This window comes from Papio anubis, chromosome 6 (assembly GCF_008728515.1).
Source record: "Papio anubis isolate 15944 chromosome 6, Panubis1.0, whole genome shotgun sequence".
Taxonomy (NCBI): Eukaryota; Metazoa; Chordata; class Mammalia; order Primates; family Cercopithecidae; genus Papio; species Papio anubis.
Window position 1 is genome coordinate 16,139,297 of NC_044981.1, and position 23,939 is coordinate 16,163,235.

Genomic DNA, 23,939 nt, shown 5'->3' on the forward strand with positions numbered 1-23,939 from the left:
GTCCTTGCCTCAATGCCCTAGATGCCAGCCACAAGGGCCAGCACCGTTCCACGTGTCTCCCTACACATGGACAAGCATTTCATCTGCCAGTCTTGCATCTGTAAACACATCTGCTCAGGATATTCCCTGTGCAAAACACTCAGTAACTCCCCATGGCATGCAGAGTTCAACTCATACTCCTCAGCCTGGCAGTAAAAATCTTTCATCACTTAACATCTACATAACTTTCCATCTCAGGTCCCTGTCACACCTGCCATTCCACCCACTGTTGAGGCTGGCATCAGCTACTCAGCTCCCTGAATGTGCTTTGCATCCCCCTCTCTTCTCACTCCTGGACTTTTGCTGAAATGTTTCAGATGCTTAGGGAGCGCTCTTCTCTTGCTTCCCTGTACTGCAGCGATATTCACCTGACCTAAACTTTCTTCAGGGGCCAGCTTAAATCTCACTACTTGCCAAATTCTTCCATGCAAAATCAATTTCTTCCTCCATTGTAATACCATAGCACTTTGCACCAACACATACCATCAGAGGCGTGTATGTGTGTTTCATGCATATGCCTAGATTACAATAGTTCCTTCATAGCATTTACCATTATCTGGCATATTACATATTTACTTATGTATTTTGTATTGTCTGTCTCCTCTTCCAGAAAGTACAAAAATTTTGTATGCTTTGTTTATTACTGCATCCCCAATGCCTAGAACAGTGCCTAGCAGATAGTAAAGGCTCAATAAATATTTGCTAAATAAATAGATGAATGGGAGCCTAGAGATCCCAGACTGTCTTGCTCATCTCCTCATCACCCCAGAGTGGCTGGCGAAGTGCTTTGCACATGCTTCTTGAATCTGACTGGATGGAAGAGCTGGCCACCTGGGTTTGGCTATGTACATCTCCTCTGCTTTGAACAGAAGACATGGATTTAACTGCCAGTTACGCAGCTGTGGTGCCATAAGCCAGGCAGACATGATGGGGGCTGAGACTCATACAGGAAACCCCTAGGTTAATGGGCAGCCCTAATTGCTAAATCTAATTAGGAAGGAAATCAGTTAAATTAAGAATCCTTCATGTAAGAAAACCAAACAAAAAGCTGTTGAGCAAAATTTTTCATTCTTCATTCGCTTTAATCAGCTTCCTTGAAGAAGAAGAGAGGATAGCAGGATTTCAGCAGGAGTGTTTTATTGGGCCAAAAGCCATGCTCCCATGACTACAGAACCCCAAAAAGAAAGAACAACATGGTCTTTGGCCACTAGGTTCCTCTTTGGCATGTGCTCTGGAGGAAGCTGCCTCGTCACCTCTCCAAAGAGCCTAAGGATTATCGCTGTGAAAGCTCAGGCTCTCAGGCTTGAATCGTTGCCAACAGGCTTCCAATTTGAAGGGCTGATCCTCTTAATTGAGTAAAAGCACACGGTCCCCACCTCCCCCCACTGAAGCAAGCGACGCAGAAGCACTATGCAATTCACCTCTATTGCTGAAGCGGTTACTTGTGTGGTCTTCAGTCATTTGGTCCGAAAAGACTGATATTTTTCTCAATATTTGCCATCTTAATGTGTTTGCATCATCATCTTCTGCAGCACCTTAAGTATCACAGAGCTGCCTCTTTCTTTTTTTCCTGAGAAACCCATCAGATAGATATGAAAACAAAGAGATACGATAATATGAATATCCCTGAGAATTACCATCAATACCAACAGGATTGATATTTGTGAAAAACTATATATACATCTATACAGTATATTCAAGGCAAATATTCAGGAAGCAGAGTGGCCACGTTAGTATCAGCTCCACCAGGATCCTAGGTAAGCTCTTTCACAAACCTTGTGAACTGGGACAAGTCGAATAAGCTCTCTAAACTTTGACTTCCTCATCTGTAAAATAGGAATAAAGATAATACCTGTTCATGGTCACTTTGTGAAGATGAAATGAGATAATGCCATAAAGCACTAAACACTGTGCCCAGAATGTAGTAACCACTCCATACATGTTGATTGAATACATTAATAGGCTGCCAGGCATCCTCCAACCACTGGCCCAGACTGGCTACATTTCTGAGACAACGGGACTTATTCTCATCCTCAAAACAACTGGGTGCTGAGGCTATGTTTACAGCTGTGCTGGTTGCACCATTCAAAGTTTATGCCTCAAGGATCTAGATATTGACTATTACAATTTTACAGGAAATTATCACAATTTCCCAAGAGATGGAAAAAAAGCATCATGAGGAGTGGGGAGACTTTTTCCACTTTGCACAAAGGCACTCTATGAACAAGCCCTGGTCCTGGGCAGTAAAGACAAGCATTGGCGCCAGCCCCCTGGAAGAAAGCAACTCAAGTTAGATGACTGTTGTTTTAGCCACAGTTGGGCATTCATGGGACTCTAAACACTGTAAGTATTGTGGAACAGGGCTCAAAAGCTGCTCTCGCTGGACGGTCTTTTTGGTTTGTAAATGTTAGCTAACCGTGTTTGCTGTCCTTATTATAATTATTATCTTATTTTACTAGATTCTTTGTTGTGTCCAAGCAGTCTGTTCTGTTCAAACACAGTGACCATATCTGTTCATCAGCACAATCCACCTGCCATAATAACGATGAAAAGGCCACCCAAGCTCCCACCACACCATCCTGAAGCCAGTCAGTCCTGCCTGGAATAAGGCTCTCTGCAGACTCAGCCTTCCTCTTTGGAATGGGAACATGTTCTGAATCTGGACAGAGGACTTGAATACCCTCAGGCTGTCTAGCTGAGGGCTGGCAAGAAGGATGGGCAGAATAAAGCAAGGAATGTGAGCCCAGGGGATCAAAAGGAACCATCAGGGCAACTACCGCACAGCAACCAGAGATGGGCGTCTGGAATGGTCACCTGAGCAAGGGGTCCTGGGAGCCACAAATAGTCATAAGGACACGGCAGGCCACAGCTCCAGAGTGGGAACCTCTCGCTTCTTCAAACCCTGATAATACGCTGTCCGTAGCTCCCTATATTAGACTTATACATTGCCTGCTCACCCTCCTGGAAGTTTGTTCATACAAACGTGTAAGAACCATGACTCTGTCCTCCCTCTTACTTGTTTCTACCACAGTAGTAAATCCATGCTGGTTGAGCATAAACCTATCCACTCTCTTTCATCCTATACCTTTCTCTGTCTTGATTGTAGTGATGGTGATCACACAACTGTATGAATTTGTCAAAACCCTAGAGCCATATATACCACAAAGAGTGAATATTACTGAGTGCAAATTAAGAGAGGAGGGTTATGGCAGTCGCTGTTGATTGCCTGCACAACAGCGCTTCTCCCTGACTCTGCTTCTTTTCTCACAAAACCCTGATTTTATTTTATTCAGCCTCCTTTAGGGGAAGCTAAACTTTCCCAGCCTCATGGGGATACATCTCGATTAATCTAAACCAATCGGGAATTCGATTCCTCCTGTCACTGATTGGTTTGAAAATGGCATTTGAGAAGATTCTTGCCAATCTAAGGTGTGAAGGTCTGGGCCAGGTGCGGTGGCTCACGCCTGTAATTCCAGCACTTTGGGAGGCCGAGGCAGGCAGATCACTTGAGGTCAGGAGTTCAAGACCAGTCTGGCCAACATGGTGAAATCCCGGCTCTACAAAAAACACAAAAATTAGTTGGGTGTGGTGGCGGGTGCCTGAAATCCCAGCTACTCAGGAGGTGGGAGAATCACTTGAACCCAGGAGGCAGAGGTTGCCTTGAACCAAGATCATGCCACTGCATTCCAGTCTGGGTAACAGAACAAAACTAAAACTAAAAATAAAAATAAAAACAAAATTAACCTAAAACATTTTTTAAATAAGATGTGGAAGCTTCTGCTCAGGTTCTCTTTACAAAGGTGCTTCACCTGGCTCTCTGCTGCCACCCGAGCCGATTATGGATCAAGGCCTGGTGGTGCTCCTGCCCTGTGCTATAGCCTTTGACATCATCACACTGGCTGGCAGGGGCTGGCTGCAGGCGAGTGACCACATCTGCACATCCTCGCTGGAGTGGAGACACTCCCACAAGGGCGGCCGCCAGGGTCTTGTGGGGGAAGAAATGGCGAAGAGCAGCTGCTATGCTCCTCTGTGGCTCTGTCACCCTCGAGATCTGTTCCATCCTCTGCTTCTTTGCCCTCTATGGATCCCAAGTGCTTGTCTTCGTAGGAGTGACTGGAGCCTCTCGCTCTGGCTGCTGTGTTCCGGATCATCCTTCTGGTAATACACCCGTGAAGTACACCCAGACCTTCAACCTTCATGCCAAGCCTGCTGTCACATCTATAACTGGACTGACAGCTTCACATGGGTGGCCACAATTATCCTGACCGGCTGTGCCTTCTCCTGCTGCTGCCTCCCAAACTGCGAAGATGACCTCCTGGGCAACTTCAGACCAAGTACTTACATACATCACCTCGAGTGGGGAATGACAGAGGGAGAAAATTGCTGGTGGGAAGATGGATTTAGAGGAAGGAACTAGTTGCAATCCATCAGAAGCCATGCTATACGATTAGAGCCCAGTTAAACTTGAGATGAAAATATCAAGCCGTTTTTTATCCTTAGGCTGTTTTCCCAGGCTGCTTTGAACCTATATTTTGGCAGTTGATGTCACTAAACTAGTCAAAAATGCTAGCACAATTTGGGAGAAAATATTTCTTAAATACTGTTATAATTTCATGTTCTTTTTTGATATATGTTTTGTGAAGTTAAACAAGACTTTCTTTCTTCTAATTACCTCTATTTGACAATATTTCCTTACATTATCCATAGCATTTATACCACATTTGTAAAAGAATATGAATATCAAACTTACCTCTTTATATAGTAAAAATGAGAAGGCTTTCAAGATTTAACAATCTGATCAAATTTTTGTTTTTTCTAGATGGAATGGACTGAGTCTATTAAGGGCTAAAAAAAGATATTGGTAAAAATTGTCAGTGACCAAACATTCCAAAAAAAAAAAATGCAAGAAGATAAATATTTTCGCAACCCTCCATCTACTTAAAGCAGCAAAATAGTTTCCTACAGGCATAACATTTGTGAGAATTTGTTATTACTATCCTGCATAACAGATTTTTTGCTAAGCTTCACGTTAACTTGATGTACCACCCAGGAACATATTCTTTCATGGCCAAGGCCTGTGTGGTAGTCAGGCCTCCTTAAGAAGTGAAACGTGAAAATGAAATTTTCTCTTTTGAAGTGGTTTATGGGGTTAGGGTGTGGGAAAATGCTGTATTAATAAATCTGTACTCTTTTATGTCTATATGTTCAAGCCCAGAGCAGACCAGATTGAATGATGGACTGGGTCTAATTCATCATGACTGATAGATTTGATTAGATTGTGTAGTGAAGCATTAGAAGGGCCATTCCTATCACAAAAAGTGCCATTCCAACAGCCTAGGGGTAAGAAATGGCTTGATTTTTGTTTTCATCTCAGGTTTAACTAGGCTCTAATTGTGTAAATACAGCTTCTGATAGATTGCAACTGTAAGCAAAAACAACATATAGTTAAAAATGTGGTCTTCCTTGGTAAATAGATCCAAAATGTCTAATGTAAAACATGCAACAGAAGATTTAAGGTGTGAGTTTCTCTCAATGACATGTATATGATATATCCAGAGGATTTTTATATTGTTTGTACTTACACAATGAAATTCATTTTACGGTCGGGCATGGTGGCTCACGCCTATAATCCCAGCACTTTGGGAGGCCGAGGTGGGAGGATTGCTTGAGTCCAGGAGTTCTAGACCAGCCTGGGTAACATAGTGAGACCTCATCTCTAAAAAAAATAATAATAATAAAGAAAAAAAGAAATTCATTTTATATATCAAATCATTATTTTGTAAGTTGTGAAATAAGCAATTGCAGTTTTCATTATGATTTTTTCCCCCAATAACCAGGTATTCTAATTTTTAAAAAGAGCTAGGGGGCAGGAATTCAGCAAGATTATGTGCCCTCTGCTTTTCTGGCTTTTGGTATTGTGTAAGGATGTAATGCCTGGAGCTGCCACTGCAATCTGGTGAAGATGAGGGGTGCTAGCGCACATGATGAGGATGGCAGACCCGATAGGTGGAAAGATCTAGCTCATCCTGACAACATTAAGCAGCTGAACTCACTGATCCCAGAACTTCAGGCCACCCCATTCAGCCCTTACCATCTCCTGTCCTACTGCCATGGGAGGTAATACACTTTCTGCTTATTGTTGAAGCTGCTTTATTTGATTTTCCTATTACCTGCAGCCAAAAGTTTTGTGATTAATACGCTGGTCCCATGCTGCTAGAAATGAATCATGCCTCCTGTAGGGTTGTATCCAACAACAAACACATGGCAGGTGTCTGTTTTGTCATCCACAAGATGCAACGTGTTTGTTTCGCAGAAATTGTCTCTATCACCTGTGGGCTTTTGCTACCCATGGAGCTACTTGTACCTAATTCAACCAATTTAAAAAAAATGCTAGAAACTTAAGCCAACAAAGCTGTCAAAATTTGTCTTGGGTTCTTGGGTTAGACAACTTGTTGAGATTTTATGATACGTTTCCTTTTTTCTCCTCTTTTTCTAGGTTCTTTCCTGCTGGGTGCGGAACACTCAATTATCACCTTCTCATGTGTGTAGGCTCCCTCACTGAGTCAGCTCTCACCGGGGCCTTCCCATGACTTTTTTGTTGTCTTTATCTGTCTAAAGCTTCATCTTCCTTTGACATTTATCTTCATCTGGAAATTCTATATTCTTCCTTTTCCTCTTGTCTTCATCTTACATAGAATCAACATTGTCCACTGAAAGTTATGTTTAAGAAGCAATGTTAACAAAACTATCACGAAGTCCCTTGTACCTTGTTAAAAACCACTTTATTCATCACTTTGTTGTTTTTTCAAATATATTTTTCTCTGGATTGAAACTGCTTACCATGCAGGTCATTGGAAGTCTCTTTATTCCCATCAAACTCTTTTTCAGGTTTGACATCTTTGTCCTCTATTAACTCAACTTTGAGTGTCTCCGTTTTAATTCAACAGAAAAAGCTCCTCCCCTATCCTTCCAGCCCCATGACTGTAAGATAAAAAATTTCCTGCTACAGACATCTTGCAGGCAATGTGCCAGGCAGGCAATGCATCAAACAGCCTACATTGATCAGAACTCAGCCCTTGTCATATATCTCTTCCTAAAATGCCTAGCAGAATAATTTATTGAGTACATGCTCAATAACTTTGTTTTGAATTAAATCAAATTAAAGTTTTACAGTCACTGCTGGAGGGAGAACAGGCAACATGTATGAATTTTCACTGTTTGGGAGCATATGGAAAAAAATATCAATAGTAGTAGCCTCTCAAGATCCCAGTGGCTAGACTCAGCCTACCCATGACAGTCAAAAGTTTACTATTTATGATGTGGATTATCTCATACCAGTCCATTGCTTCACTTTCTACTGGCTGACACCTCTGGTATATTTCATCCTTTCTTCTTCTTTTTCTCTTTTTAGAGACAGGGTCACCCAGGCTGCAGCACAGTGGCATACTCATAGCTCACTGCAGCCTCGCTCCTGAACTCAAGTGATCCTCCCACCTCAGCTGACCAAGTAGCTGGGACTAGAGGCATGCACCACCACACTGAGCTAAGCACCTTTGATTCTAATATTGAAAATATCATTATAAAATATCTACTAGGTATGGATTAATGAATGAGTTAAATGGCAGGTGTCTGACCTTAATAAGTCAAGGTTTGGGGACACCAGGGAGATGGTAATATCTGGGATCTTCTTAGCCCTCATTACCAGGACAAAAAGAAACAAAATGAAGTTTCTCAAAATGCCCATTTAGTACATTATTTTTATTGTAATAAACATATAGCTTTTTCAGATCTTATTTTTGTTCCTTCTATTGTTAGTCCTGAGTCCCTGTGGTGACAGCCAGATTTCATTTCATTCATTCATTTATTCATTCTGACCATCACATGGGGGCCAAGCACTGTGGTGGGTACTCGGGGCACACCAGTGAACAGAACAGAACAAAGCCCTGTCCTCTTGGAGTTTACATTCTAGTGCAGGCAACATAGAAATATAATAAATCCATAAACTCAGGAAGAGCTCAGTTCTTTTTAGATCAATAAGGCCTAACTGTGAACTGTGAACTGTGAAGGGATGGCTTCCCTGAAGAGGTACCGAGACCTCATTTTAAAAGAAGACTTTTTATTTTTGGACATTCTTTAGATATTGACTTCTGTTCTCTAGTAGAAGTATCTTGCAGCAAGGAATAGAAAGACTGAAGTCAGTTGATGTGATATTGAGAAAGTCCTGTCTTTTGCTTCTCTGGGCCCCTGTGTGGGCTTCTGTGAATGAAAGAATAAAAAAAACAACAAAGTGTTTTCCTATCCTCTCACTCAACAACGATCAACACAGAAGACTTCTGTGCCCTCTGGGCAAGAAGAAGTTTGTGGAGATTCCTCCCAACCCACAGCCAATCAACCAATCCATCAATCCCGCAGAGGACACTAGCTGGGTGTCCTTTTATTCAATTCAATTCTGATGCTATCTATCTGGAGACAGCATCAGATCCCACAGGCTGAGGGCTCAGTCCCACAAAACTGCCCTCCACCAACCCAGGATCCTCTCCTTTTTTTAGGGCCCATTGATTAGCAACCTTAATTCCATATGGAACCTTAATTCCCCCCTGCCAAGTGAGGGGGAAAAACACACCCAACGTGTTTCCTCTATTCTCTCACTTAACAACAATCAACACAGACGACTCCTGTGACCCAACTGAGGAGGTGTTTCTCCCATGCACCAAGCAAGCAAATAATTCCTCAGTGGACACCAACGGGGTGTCCTCCAATTCAATTTGATTCTGATGCTATCTACCTGGACAGAGTGTCAGATCCCACAGGTTGAGGGCTCAGACCCACAAGACTGCCCCACCCCGCAATACACACACCTTCCCATGCAGATCGCAAGCCCCAGGTTGTATTATCTGTGCTTCTGACCAACTAGCTATACATTGGAGTACTCACAACCCTCCCGGGTTCACTTAATTTGTTATGGCAGCTCACAGACCTCAGGGAAACACTTAAGTTTTCCTGTTTGTTATAAAGGATGTTACAAAGGATACAGATGAAGAGATGTGTAGGGCAAGGCATGCAGGAAGGGGCACAGAGCTTTCATGCCCTCCCTGGGCACACCACCTTCTAGCCACCTTCCAGGAACCTCCACTATCTGGAGGTTCAGCTACCTGGAAGATGCCAGAACCTAGTCCTTTTTGATTTTTATGAAACCTTCATGAGGGAGGCATGATTGACTAAGTCATTGGTCATTGGTGACCAACATAATCTTCAGCCCTTCTCCCCTTCCCAAGGTTTTGGGGTGGGGCTAATAGTCCCAACCCTCTAATCTTGCCTTGGTCTTTCTGGTGACAAACCCCATCCTGAAGCTAACTAGGAACCCAAAGCTATCAGTCAACTCAATAGCACACACAAATTCATTTGTTAGTTTGAAGATTCCAAGGATTTTAGGAGTTGTATGCCGGGAAAACTGGAACATAACCAAGTACTGTATATATTTCACAATATGACAGCCTCACTTTCCATGATAACAAAATAAGGATATTAGATAATCAACAAGGCTCTCTGTAGCTCTGAAATATTAACACTGTGATTTTATGGAACACATATAAGAAATCCTCTGGCTTTTTTTTAATTTGACTTTTCCAATAGTTAACGTCTTTTTTAAATATCAGAAATCTAAGTGGTCAATACTCTTTTTAAATGAGCTTGTCTATCAGATCACCTCATTTTATACATTTATTATAGCGAAGTTGCTGCAATCTTAGCATTTCTGTGAACTGGAGAACATGATTCAGACTTGTTGACGAGGTCCAAAATAACTGGGGAACATATCTCGGTAGGGTTTAGATTGTCAATCAATGAAATCAAGGAGGTATCTAAAGGAGTTCTGATCTTGCCTAATAGAAAAAGTTCAGGAAACACAGGAGAGAAATAAGCTTAAAAAAAAAAGAAAAAATCTCTGGAGGCAGCAGGATCTGACCAGGAAAAACCACCACTAAAATGTTTGCAAGTGCCAGGGGGAAGGAGGTAACATTCCTCGTATTTACAGACCTTTGAAGCGCATTTTAACTTGGGAACTTTATGGACATAAGGATAAGTCCAGGGCTGCCTGGTTACGGGTTGGGTCTCATTACTCCCTAGTTAACAATTCACATTTTAAAATGAAAGAGCCAGATTTGAATGTAATCCTGTCTTTAGGCTTGAAGAGAAGTAAAATGCTATTTTTATCTAATACATAAGTAAAAGCAAGAAAATCCCCTCCAGAGAGTGAAAGATGTTCATGACTCTATTGTAATTTCTGTCTGCAAATGTGTGAAAGAAACTTTCAGGGGAAAAATGTTCCAGAAAGTAACCTTTTAAATGTTAAACCACTGCACTTGAGAAGCAAGATAAAGAGCTTTGTACCCCAAGCTATTTCTCTGTTCCTTTTTCCTGAGCTAAACCTCCTGTGTAATAATTTCTTTGGAATGCTTTGTTCTGAAGAGATGTTTCATGTGGCTGGTGCCTCGTCTCAGTAATCAAAGGCACACTGAGGCAAATTTGGCCTTTGGAAAACCACCTGGATAATGACTGCCTGTAATTATATAAATGCTTAGATAAAAACTGATTTTTCATTTAATTTAATGGAGACAAAACTTAGCACATCCTTACCCAATGTCTCTCCTTGTAAATGGCCACTGTGTCTTCTGGGTAACTTTAGAACCTGGCAACTATAACAGGAACATAGTAAGTGCTTTATAAATAGTTACTAGATGAATGAATGAATGAGTGAATGCTTAATAAATGTGCTTGATCTGATCCTAAAACAATTTTTTTCCTTTTAGAAATTCAGCCGTTTAGTCATCATTTTTTGAATCACATTTCAAAAGTATACTAATATTGAAGAGCAATTAACAGAAAGCAACTGACACTATGTATTCGTCAATACTGTCCCCGCTTCCCAAATAAATTTCATGGTTTATAGCTCTCCAGAGGTGAGGGAAGAAAGCCACCTGGGAGAAAAGTATCTGCTGGGGTTTTTGTTTTTTGTGTTTCTAAAACTGCCTCAAATTCAGAAAAAAGGCCATAGTTTTCATTACTATGGGGTCCACACTCTAGTCTCTGTGCAGAATCTTTCCCTAATGACTGGACTTGTTTTGGTAGCCCTCAGGGTAAGTTACCCTCCTCCCTAGCCCTCAGCAATCACAGAGGCTTAACTCAAATTCTTCTTGTAGAAATGGGATGTGCACTTGGTCTTACCACTTGAAGAAAAAATGTTTAAACACTGCACAGTTTACCAGATCTTACTTTGATGTGTTCTCTGGGGTTAGCCAAACAAAGGGAGAAGGTCTAAGTAAACTGTTGAAGGCTTTCAGCCAATGCTGAAAGTGCAGTGCTGGAACTGCCTTTCCCCAGAGAGAGGGTAACTCTGAGGGTGCAGTTTCTAGATCAAGGCCAGGAGGTGCTGACCACAATGGGGGCATGGATAGAGGGGGATGCCTTAGGCACCACTGAGGAAGTAGAGGAAAGATCTAACCCTGGAGATACCTTCCTCTTGATTTTTCAGTTTTTCTGGAGAGCCCCTCAGAGTGTGGGAAAGTGTGTAGTGGACTGGGGTTTGGGAGTGTTACCTTCCTCCCAGCGACCCTCTCCTTTTCTATCCACTTCTTGCTGATACAAAATCTCCAGGTGCAAAATTGTCTTGGTGACCTCTGTGCCCAGCTGCAAGCAGCTTCCCTAGAAGGCAAATGTGACCTCAGCATTACACACAGGCATTTTCAAAAAATAAACGATATTATTTAAATTAAGGAACAATTTAAGCAAACGAAAGACAGAATAAGAAACAGACTCTGTGTGCCCACTACCAGGAGTAAACAGACTTGAACATTCTGCTTACTGATATGGTCTGGCTGTGTGTCCCCACCCAAATCTCATCTTGAATTGTAATCCCAACTGTAATCCCCAGGTGTTGAAGAAGGGAACTGTAATCCCAGGTGTTGGAAGAGGTGATTGCATCATGGGGGCAGTTCTCCCATGCTGTTGTCTTGTGATAGTGAGTTCTCAACAATTATCTGACGGTTTTATAAGGGTCTGTTCCCCGTTTGCTCTGCACTTCTCTCTCCTGCCACCTTGTGAAGAAGGATGGGTTTGCTTTCCCTTCTGCCATGATTGTGTAAGTTTCCTGCGGCCTCCCCAGTCATTTGCAACTGTGAGTCAATTAAACCTCTTTTCTTTATAAATTACCCAGTCTGGGGCAGTTACAGTAGTGTGAAACCGAACTAATACACTTATTTACTTTAGGCCTTTTTTTTTCTTTTTTCTTTTTTTTTTAAGAATAAAGATTTTATAGAATTTAAAAAACCCCTCTCTCAATGGAAGTATCTGCACAGCTATTCTTTCTATTCTTTTTTATCTTTGAATTGCTCATAATTAAAATCAAAATAATTTGTGTATCTGTAAATTGTTTTGATTTTAATTACAAGCATTTCAAAGATAAAAAAGAATGGAAAATAATACAATGACTATATGCTCACCATTAAGATTACATGCATGATACTATTTTGTCTTATTTGTTTTAATCTTGTTCTAAATTTTTATTGTGGAAAATTTCAGACACATACAAGAGTAGGAAGAATAGTATAATGAGCTCCATGAACCCATCCACCCAGCTTCAACAATTGTCTACTCATGGACAATCTTGTTTTATCTGTGGGGTAATTATAGATAATATAGATTCTACATTCTCCCATATATCATTTATCTACACGTATTTCATCAGGTATCTTTTAACGAGAAGAATGTTAAAAAAAACTGCAGTGCCATTATCGTACTTAAACGTAGCAATAATTCACTAGTGATTGCTATTAGCCAGTATCCAGTCAATGTTTGAATTTCCAAAAGTTTTATTATAAAAATAATCTTTTTTTCACTTTTTGTGTTTGAATGAGGATTCAGATAAGGTCTACACCAAGCTTAAAGCCAACGCGCAGCCTGCAGGCCACATGGGGCCCAGGACAGCTTTGTAAACACAAATTTGTGAACTTTCTTAAAACAGTATGAGATTTTTTTTGCAAATTTTTTCTCTTAGCTCATCAGCTATTGTTAGTGTTAGTGTATTTTAGGTGTGGCCCAAGACAATACTACTTTCCAGTGTGACCCAGGGAAGCCAAAAGATTGGACACCCCTCATCTACACATTGACATTGATTTGACAGAGATAGTTATATCTCTTTCTTTCCAATTTTTATTCTTCTAATTGTTTGTTCTTATCTAATTGTATAGACTAGGACCTCCAGCCCAGTATTAAATAGCAGTGGAGATCATGACTATCCCTTGCCTTGCTCCTTACTTTAATGGAAAGTCTCCAGTGTTATCATATTAAATAAGATGCTGGCTTTTGAGCTAAAATACACACACACACACACACACACACAATCACATATATAACATATTAAAAAACACATATGAATATAAAGTATACATTATATATTTCAATAAATGATGTACCATATATAACCATATATAATGATATATGTAATTATATATAATCATACGTATTTTAAAAACTAGTCATCAATGTATATTTTATAAGTGTTATCAGGTGCCTTATCTGCCTCTGTGATGATTATATGACCTTTTTCTCTTTAGTTGTCTTAATATGAAGGATTATGTTATTAAATTTTCTAATAATCACTCTTGTTAAAGATGATGCGGATTCCTCTCGCAACTAGAATTATAAACGGAAAAGGCTACAAATTATCTCAGAAAAAAAATCTAGATCTCCTATTTGATAGGGCAAGAGAATTTATGTACCATATATATGTGTGACTAAAATAATCAACTACTGTTTAATTTTTTAAACCTCTCTGTATAACAACTATAATTAGACATGAGTTTCATATACACCTTTCAGATGCTATTGCCAAGTACATCCCCAGTTTCTAAATATGTTTCTATTCTTTAGCCGAGTAAACAGCAAAAGGTGTTAGAAGGCAAATAAATGTGCAGGGAGACAGAGCAACACATGCCCAGAGTATTTTGTGCTGCCCAAAGCCATCTGGCTTTGAAGAGATTCAAAGGAACAAACATCTGATGTTCAGACACTAAGATGAAAGAGTTAAAGGGCTTCTTCCCAAAAACCCATAACCCTAGACTAATCGTGAGAGAAACATCCTTTGAATCCTAATTAAGGGACATTCCACAAAATTCCTGACCAGGATTTCTCAAAACTATCAAGGTCATCAAAAACAAGGAAAGTCAGAGACACTGTCACAGCCAAGGGGCACCTAAGAGCAAATGACAACTAAATGTAATGTGAGATCCTAGATGGGTTACTGGAACAGAAAAAATATGTTGGGTAAAAACGGAGAAAATATGAATCCATTATGGGCTTTAGTAAATAGTAACAATGTTGATTCATTAATTGTAACAAATGCACCACACAAATGTAAGATGTTAATATTGGCGGCAACAAGATGGCAGACTTGAGCTGAGGAGCTGTCAAGTGATGAAAACTGGTGTGCCTAGAAGCAAATTTTCAAAGCATTTTCTCTTCAAAACATCCTTTTTGAAGATATTTATACCACCTGACAAGCATCTCAACACCCTATGGCTGTAGCAGCAGTAAAATAGATGATAGTAAAGCAAATTGTCTTGAAACATTTATTGCCAATGCAAAATGGAGCTTTATATTGTGTGTGTTATAAATCTATGTATTCTTCTCTACCTGAAGACTATCATTGCAAAGTAGAGCTTGCTGTGACTTCCAACGGCAGGACGTGAGCCTGCTACCACTCTTCTGTGGACATTCCCTATGAACACACAAAACCCATCCTTCAACCAGATTCTGTGCACAATAATGAAGAAATACAAGATCAAGTGCTGAAAACCAGACGGGAAGAAAAACGTGAACACTTTGAGCAAAGACCAATGAGAAAACAACTTAGCAAACGTTCTTTACTGTTACGCACTGTCAGTATCCTCATGGACAGTACTAAAGATGGTGCAAGAAACTAGATCTTCTAAAAGACAGATGACTGAGGTACTCAGGGGAATCAAAGAGAAATGTTCTTCATTTGCCATTTGAGAAAATGCAATCCAGGGTGTTCACTAACATGTTATATAGTAAAGTCAGAATAATGAAATGTCTTTTCATATTAAAAAAACAACAGGGGGTAGTAGGTGTGGAGCATGAGAGGACTGTCAGCACTATCATAATAATTTTTCTGTAAATTCAAAACAGCTGTAAGATTAAAAGTTTATTTTTAAAAGGTAAAGGATCTTAAAAAATAATACAGGTACATCTTTTCTCCAGATGCCAAGATAAGTAGAATTATATTCTTGAATTCCCCATCTGCTTTTTTCAAACTACCCACTAGTGCCAGCTCAAGGAGCAGTTTGCTTTTTTCATTTAGAAGTATATTTAGAGGCCAGGCACGGTGGCTCACACCTGTAATCCTACCACTTTGGGAGGCTGACGCCAGTGGATCACCTGAGGTCAAGAGTTCAAGACCAGCGTGGCCAATCTGGTGAAACCCCGTCTCTACAAAAATACAAAAATTAGCCGGGCATGACAGCAGGTGCCTGTAATCCCAGCTACTCAGGAGGCTGAGGCGGGAGAATCACTTGAACTCGGGAGGTGGAGGTTGTGGTGAGCCGAGATCGCACCATTGCACTCCAGCCTGGGTAACAGAGTGAGACTCAGTGTCAAAAAAAAAAAAAAAAAAAGGAAGAAGTAGTAGTATATTTAGGCTTGTTTTGGTGAAAGAAAGTGGTAGGTGGAGTGAACTGGAGAAGTGATTTGAGAAAAGCCAAGATGCAGCATCAAAGCCCCAGATGGGACATACTGCCTTCCTCTCATACGCATTCACGAGTCAACAGCCGTCTTTCCCGGTCTCTTCTTTTCTGTCTCTCCATCTTTCCTTTTTTATTTTGAGGAGGTCAGGCCTGCAAATGAAGACAGAAACAATACTACTTCGAAACTTCTTTAGCAGCAGTCCTTGGTGCTCCAGGCTGTGGCACGCTCCTCGGTTTGTTTAGCATTAGCTCTTCAGCTCTGGTCTTTGAGTTCACTATCTCCCAGGAGGCTTGGCTTTTCTGAGCTTTTATTGTCTTGTTATTCTGCTTACCTGACATGGAGATAAAACCCTCTCGCTCCTTTGTAAGCAGCCTGGAGTCATCGCCCAAAGATGTAACTGAATCTTCCTCAAGATGTCATTCTATAAAAAGGGACCTGGCCCAATGCTTCAGATGTATTTCAAAGACATGAAGGGCACATTTGCTGTCTTCCAGCAAGCCATTTAAGTATATAGTACTTGTTCAGAAAACTTGCCACAAAATCCATTGCAAAAGAATTATTTCAATCAAGAAGCAAAACCATCTGGATTTTTATGACGTACCAAGGTACACCACTCCAAAGACACAAACACCACAAAAGCCTGGCTTAGATATCATGAACCGTGGCTCTTGTTGAGACAGCTGCTGGGGTCTTGGGCATAGCGGGCTGTGCATGGCTGGCTGTGTGGTCTAGTGCACTTGGTATCTTCACCTTGGCTATAGGTTGCCCTTGACAAGGTTTAGCTCCCTTTCATTTACATTCATCTTCTGCTCAGCTCCTTCCTACCGTATTTTCTTTGAATTGATTCAAAAAAGGTCTGTTCATGGTTTGTTTCTGGTCCAAGACAGTGAGTTCATGGGAACAACACAAAAGCAATTTTAAGAGGAGGAAGCTTTCTCAGGCTTTTGGGGATACTCCTCCAGTGATGGCAGGCTTCTAAATCAGGGCAGCTCTGCTGTTTGAGATCACAGCCTGATCTCATGGGGCTTCCTCTTTAACTTTTCAATATGGAATATTTCAAACTATGGAATATTTCAAAATATTTCTCATACAAAAGCAGAAAGAATCGTATCATGAAACTCCAGCTTGAACAATTATCCACTTACGGCCAATCTCATTGGATGTGTATTTCCAGCCATTCCCTGACCTCCCTTCTTCCCTGGGTTACTCTGAAGCAAACCCAGGATATTATACAATTTCATCTAAAACTATTTTCCTTGCATCTCTAAAAGATTTGGACTCTTTCTGAAAACATAACTATTATTCTGTTATCACAACAAACAATCCAACAGTAATTCCTTGGCATGTTCAAACATCCAGTGTTCGAATTTGCTCATTGCCTCAAAAATAGTTTTTTGTATTATTTCCTCATTTATTTTATATGTCATTTCAAAGTGGATTAAAATAAGATTTACATATTGCAATTGGTTGATGTATCTCTTTATAAAGTTTCCCTTTTATCTTCCTATATCACATCCTCCCTCCCCCCTCCCCTTTCTTGAGGCTTTTGTTTCTTTTTTTAACATGAATAAGGTGAAGTAAACATTTAAAAATGGAACTCAAGGAGGACAACCAACCAACCAGTAGATGGGATATTTTCCCTTTCTTTTGAAAAGGCGGCTCCCTCTGGCACTGGACAGTGTTTTACTTTGTTCCCACTGACATGCAAGTCCAGCAGGTTTCTCCTTAATTTGCTTGAGGGTTGAAAGGACAGCAGTAAATTCCAGGTCACAAGCAACACTGTCTATTTATTTCTCAGAGTGTTAAACATAAACACCCAGGCCTTGCCTCTCCAGCAATCAGCATTTGTCGATACAGCATTTGTCGATAAGTATACTATGGTTTACAACAGACGTCTGGGCTTTTCTAGTAGCCTATTTTTACCCATTCACACACTCCACTCCAGCTTGCCATCAGTTCAGCTGCAAGAAAAAAACCAAAGGGAAAGAAAGTTGAAATATTTAATTTATTGCCACATGAATCTGTTTGGGTAGCCTCATAGAATCTTAACACGAACCACCTGCAGAGTTGAGATGTTGACACTAAAATGGCACAGTAGGCTCCTTCACAATCCCATCCCCCTCTTTGCTTTTCCCTTCTTGTCCCATTCACCCCCTAACCCCCAAATGGTTTAATTAAAAAGTCATTTAAGGCGAGCATTGTGGAGAAAGATAGGCCGAGGGTTTCTCACTCTGGGATTTGGTTCAGATTCATGGTCTACACTCAAAAATCGACCACAAAAAATTTGTACTGTTTTCCAAACACTCTCATTTTCCCTATCCCATTATGAACCCATTATCAGTTCATTTTTCTAAAACTCTGTCTGTCCGTTTGTTCGGAGACAGTCTCGCTCTGTCACCCAGGCTGGAGTGCAGTGGGGCGATCTCAGCTCACTGCAACCTCTGCCTCCCAGGTTCAAACAATTCTCATGTCCCAGCCTCCAGAGTAGCTAGGATTATAAGTGTGGCCAACATGCCTGGCTAATTTTTGTATTTTTGGTAGAGACAGGATCTTGCCATGTTGGCCAGTCTGGTCTCAAACTCCTGACCTCAAGCAATCCACCCGCCTTGACCTCCCAAAGTACTGGGATTACAGGCGTGAGGCACCACACTGGCCTAGAGTTATTGTTTTCTTTCTTCTTAAGCTAGGTCTGGCCATTGACACCCTTCAGTAGCAACTGGAAGAGCAGCTTCTCTGAGAGCACCTCAGAGCCTTGTGTTACGCCCACTGCAAAGCAGGCTGAGGCCTCTGTGCTGCACTGCAGGGGACTTTGCTCTTTCCTCACCACCATTCTCAACATCCCGTGTCTCTACTCTGTTTTGGGTGCTCCCACTGGGTTGCCCATGGATTAAAGATTCTTGGTTAGTCAAAGAAAAACAATAGCAGGTCAAGGAACCTGCCCCTATTGTGTCATTTCTAAAACAAAGGACATATCTTGAATTAAAATGGGGTGTGGGGGACTGTCTACTAAGATCTGGAGCTGGCTCTATAAGGAGTAAGATCCTCGTCATGGCCTGCCATTGTGCTGGGGATTCTTTGACCTCTGTGGCCCAGGCTGTGTCTTCAGGTGAATGTAAATCCCTCTGTTAGTACACCTGCAGACAGCCTACATGCTCTGGGGTCTTCAAGACCTGAAATCAATTACTTCTGCCATTTATGACTTTATTTAGGCAACTTTACTTCTCAAAGTATCAGGTTTCTCATCTGTAATAAGGAAAATAATATATATACTTCATATAGTTGTTGATAAAGGTTGGATTTGCATCCCTGTCCAAATCTCATGTTGAATTGTAATCCCCAATGTTGGAGAAGGGGCCTGTTGGGAGGTGTTTGGGAGTCTCCCCACATGATGGTAGGCATCACCCTTGCTGTTCTCATGATAGTGAGTTCTCATGAGCACTGGTTGTTTTAAAAGTGCATAGCACCTCCCCCTTTACTCCTTCCCCTGCTCCGGCCTTGTAAGACATGCCTCCTTCCTCCTTCGCCTTCTGCCATGATTGTAAGTTTCCTGAAGCCTCTCCAGACATGCTTCCTGTACAGCCTGCAGAACCATGAGCCAATTAAACCTCTTTTCTTTGTAAATTACCCAGTCACAGGTAGTACTTCATAGCAGTGTGAGAATGGGTTAATATAGTTGTCAGAATAAAATAAGGTAGCACAACCGGCCTACATTAAGAATGTTAGATCCCAGAACCAGAAATACCATTTAACCCAGCAATCCCGTAACTGGGTATATACGCAAAGGATTATAAATCATTCTACTATAAAGACACATGCATGCATATGTTTACTTCAGCACTGTTTACAATAGCAAAGACTTGGAAACAACCCAAATGCCCATCAGTGATAGACTGGATAAAGAAAATGTGACATATACACTATGGAATACTATGCAGTCACAAAAAAAAAAAACGAGTTCATGTCCTTTGCAGGGACATGGATGAATCTGAAAGCCATCATTCACAGCAAACTAACACAGGAACAGAAAACCAAATGCTGCATGTTCTCACTCATAAGTGGGAGTTGAACAATGAGAACACGTGGACACAGGGAGGGAAACATCACACACCAGGGCCTGTCAGGGGGTGTGTGGCAAGAGAAGAGAGAACATTAGGACAAACACCTAATGCATGCAAGGCTTAAAACCTAGATGATGGGTTGATAGGTGCAGCAAACCACCATGGCACATGTATACCTCTGTAACAAACCTGCATGTTCTGTACATGTATCCCAGAACTTAAAGAATATTAAATTTTTAAAAAAGAATGTTATATCCCAACCTTTCCTTTCTTCTCCCACCCCCAAAGAATAATAAATTGCTTATGAGTCAATAAGATGAATTAGTCTGCCATTGCTTTCCCAACTGTGGCAGAGTCAAAATGAAATAACAGGTTTTGTCAGGGGAAAAGGCTAATGACATAGCCCTGCAGGTTGAGCAATCCCTGGGTCTACAGGGATTTTTAGAATAGGGGATCCCTAATGGATGGCAAGAAGGGACTGGAGAATGTAAGAGCAAAGAGAAAGGTATAAAAGGTAAGACAGGAGCACCCCAAAGGTAAATGTCCTCTATGTTGGCCATTTTTGCAGCATTTGCTAATTCCTTTTTAAAATTTTTATTTTTAATTGACAAATAATAATTGTATATATTTATGGGGTACAAGATGAAGCTTTGATATATGTACACACTGTAGAATGATGATATCAAGCCAATTACCATTCGTCACATACTTGTCATTTTTTATGTAGTGAGAACATTTCAAATACATTCTTTTAGCAATTTTGAAATATACAATACATTATCATAACTGCGGTCACCATGCTGTACCATATATCCCGAAAACATATTCCTCCTTTGTAACTGGATCTTTGTACTCTTTGATCAACATCTCCCAATTCCCCACCCCACAGCCCATGCTAGGGGGGTGATTTCATACTCATGTCTATCTCCTTGGAGACCTTCAAAAGTACAGATGCTTGAGAAAGAAAAAATACTCTGGTGGAAATATTATTGGCACTTTTAAGATAATTTAATAAGCTTTCAGTTAGTTTTCCTAGGCCAATGCATATTTTATACAGTAAATGGCAACATCTAAATCTTATAGGTTGAATCAGAGTATCTGTATCTGGTTTTCTCTGGAGAAAACATACGTTAGTTCATCTGTTCGAAGGACACAGCCAAACATCTTTTGAGAATAAGTCATTTTACACTGTGGATATGTGAAGTTGCACTCCCTCAGGCAACTACAGAAAACCAGAATTAACCTAAATTTATCTCCAGTAGCAATAAAGTTGATTCAAAATGGTTGAAATATACCCATTTAGTTTATGTAGTCTCATTAGAGCTGTAGATTAGTTTTACGAAACAGACATATTGTGCTATTTCATGTTCTCCACTTTTCCTCATCAGAAAAAAGGAGTCAGAACAAAATGAAATGCCTCCTAAGCACTGATAAATGGTGCCTCACCGGGCCCTTCACAAGCAACCTGAAACTGGGCTGTTATGAGGAACCCATTTTCAGCCGAGGAATCTTACATCCATAAATAACTTGGCCAAGATGAACATGTTAGTAAGGTAGCATAATCAGGATTCCAGCTGTAGTTTGCTGATTCCAAAGTTTGTGATCTTTTCATTGAAGTTATTTGCTTTGCTGTGACAACAAATGAAACAATATATGAGAAAGAGAAAGTGCTTCGTAGGCACTACGACCCTAAGTCTTCCATTTCCATCTTCAAAATTTAAAGAGCACACAATTCAAAGAGCAAGGGGGTTCTAAGGGCCTCCCCTGCAAGGGTACAGAGTTGAAGAAAGGCAAGGCAGTTTCTGAGTATAACACACACAGTCACAAATATTAATACACAAACAAATAGCACACAAGATCACATTAAAGGCTAAATGGGAAAGTAATGTCGATGTTAAAGATGAAACTATTTTAGCTGCCCCTTACCAAATAGTGAGCAGCTGTAGTTAAAAAACTGAAATTATGGAGGCAGAAGAGTGTTTGGGAGTAAGAGATAAAATTTCAAAGAGTTGTTCTGTCTATTTGCAGAAAACAGCAGCCCGGGTAACATATCTCAGCAGACTACCTTGCACATAATAGGTGATTAACAAACATCTGTGGAATGACTTTTTCAAGTTGGCCATTCTAGTAGCAATTATAGCTTGCCATGCAAACAATCTGGCTACGTCTGTTGTTTTTTAGAATAAAGCTGGCTAAAATGAATACAGTCATGTGTCAGTTAAAAACAGGGATATTTTCTGAGAAATGTGTCATTAGGCAATTTCTTTACGCAAATCTAGATGGTACAGCCTACCACACACCTAGGCTACACGGTAGAGCCTACTGCTCCCAGGCTACAAACCTGTATAGTTTGCTGCTGTACTGAATACTGTAAGCAATTGCAACACATTGGTATTTGTGCATTGAAACCTATCTAAACGTAGAAAAGGTGGTCAGGCGATCACTCATGCCTGTCATCCCAGCCTTTTGGGAGGCAGACGTAGGAGGCATGCTTGACGCAAGGAATTTAAGACCAGCCCTACCAACATAGTAAGACCTCGTCTCTACAAAAAATAAAAATAAAAATTAGCCAGGCCTGGTAACACGTGCCTATGGTCCCAGCTACTTAAGAGGCTGAGGTGGGAGGAATGGTTGAGCCTGGGAGGTTGAGGCTGCAGTGAGCCGTGGTCTCACCACTGCACTCCAGCCTGGGTGACAGAGCCAGACCCCAACTCACAAAAATAAAGAAACATAGAAAAGGTACTGCAAAAAAGGCTAACCTGATTAAGCTCACCAAATTGAACCTGCTTGCCTGCTTTTAATTGCTTACTTCTAACTGACCTTAAAATTCCCACTGGCTTCCTTGTAGATAACACAGCTCTGACCGTGAGTCACTGTAGTAACAGTTGCTCAAAGCAGCACCTCTTGTCCAATTCAAGTCTATAGAGACCATCAACTCCTCAACTGGATCCGTGCCGGTGGGTGACCTCTTGACATCAGAGGGCCAAAATTTCCACCCTTACATCATGATAACGCCATCTTTTTCTGCACATGGCTCCTATAATGAACCATGCAGCCTGATTTCGCTTGAGCAGAAATCCTGATTGCATCACCTTTCCTACTCACCACTCGCCTTTCCGCACACTTTACTTTCCATCCCGTAAGTATCCTTAAGACCGTTTTAGGGAGGCAGAGTTGAGACTCGTTCTCCCACCTCCTCGCACAGCAGCCTTATGAATAACGTCTTTTCTCTTTCGCAGAAACCCGTTGTGTCCAGAGTTTATTCCTGCCTGTTGGTTTAGGGTCTCGCTGACTTCAAGAATGAAGCCTCAGACCTTCAAGGAGAGTGTTACACCTCTGAAATAACTGCCCAAAAAGTGAGCAGCAGCAACATTTATTGTTAAGAAGGAGAGAACAAAGCTTCCTCGGATTGCTGCCGCTGGCTGGGGGGCAGGGGTGGGGTGGAGGGGGCAGCATTTATTTCCTTATTTGTCCCCGCCCATGTTCCATTTCTGTCCTATCAGAGTGCCCTTTTTTCAATCCCCCCCACGATTGGCTACTTTTAGACTCCTGATGATTGGTGCGTTTTAGAGAATGCTGATTGGTGCATTTTACAGCGTGCTGATTGGTGCGTTTTACAGAGTGCTAATTGGTCCATTTTACAACCCCCCGTGCTAGCTACAGAGTGCTGATTGGTGCATTTTACAATCCTAGCTACGGAGTGCCGATTGGTGCGATCTACAATCCTCTTGTAAGATAGAAAAGTTCTCCAATTCCCCACTCAACCCAGGAAGTCCAGCTGGCTTCACCTCTCAAGGTGGGCACATTGATTGGCTTGTAGCATTCAGGCAGAACAAACCTGTTCACTAACAATGAGACTACTGTTGCAAACATGGTCCATCACTGACTGAGTCACTGTTTTGTGGCACATTACTGTACATATTGCTGTTGCCTAAATAAGTCAACAAATCAAAATAGCAGGCTAAACCTGGCAGTCAAAGTGTGGGGCATTCCTGGGCCAAGACCCCTGCAGCAGATAGTTCGAGACTTACTGAAAAGTGTTATTCGGAGTCTCCTTACTCAACACACCAAAGTAGGAGGTGA

General features: G+C 41.1%; 1 long non-coding RNA gene and 2 pseudogenes across 1 annotated transcript; 2 read left to right on the forward strand and 1 right to left on the reverse strand.

Moving 5' to 3' along the window:
* Positions 1-1,524: 1,524 nt before the first annotated feature.
* On the reverse strand, positions 1,525-23,286 carry LOC103883496. The gene is made up of 5 exons (XR_645730.4): positions 22,962-23,286; positions 11,634-11,739; positions 10,675-10,733; positions 5,622-5,755; positions 1,525-1,609 (listed from the first exon to the last, which is right to left on the reverse strand). It is a non-coding gene; the product is annotated as an uncharacterized LOC103883496 (long non-coding RNA).
* Positions 3,733-5,627, forward strand: LOC110743043 (annotated as a pseudogene).
* LOC110743044 lies at positions 13,538-15,486 on the forward strand (annotated as a pseudogene).
* Positions 23,287-23,939: the final 653 nt, after the last annotated feature.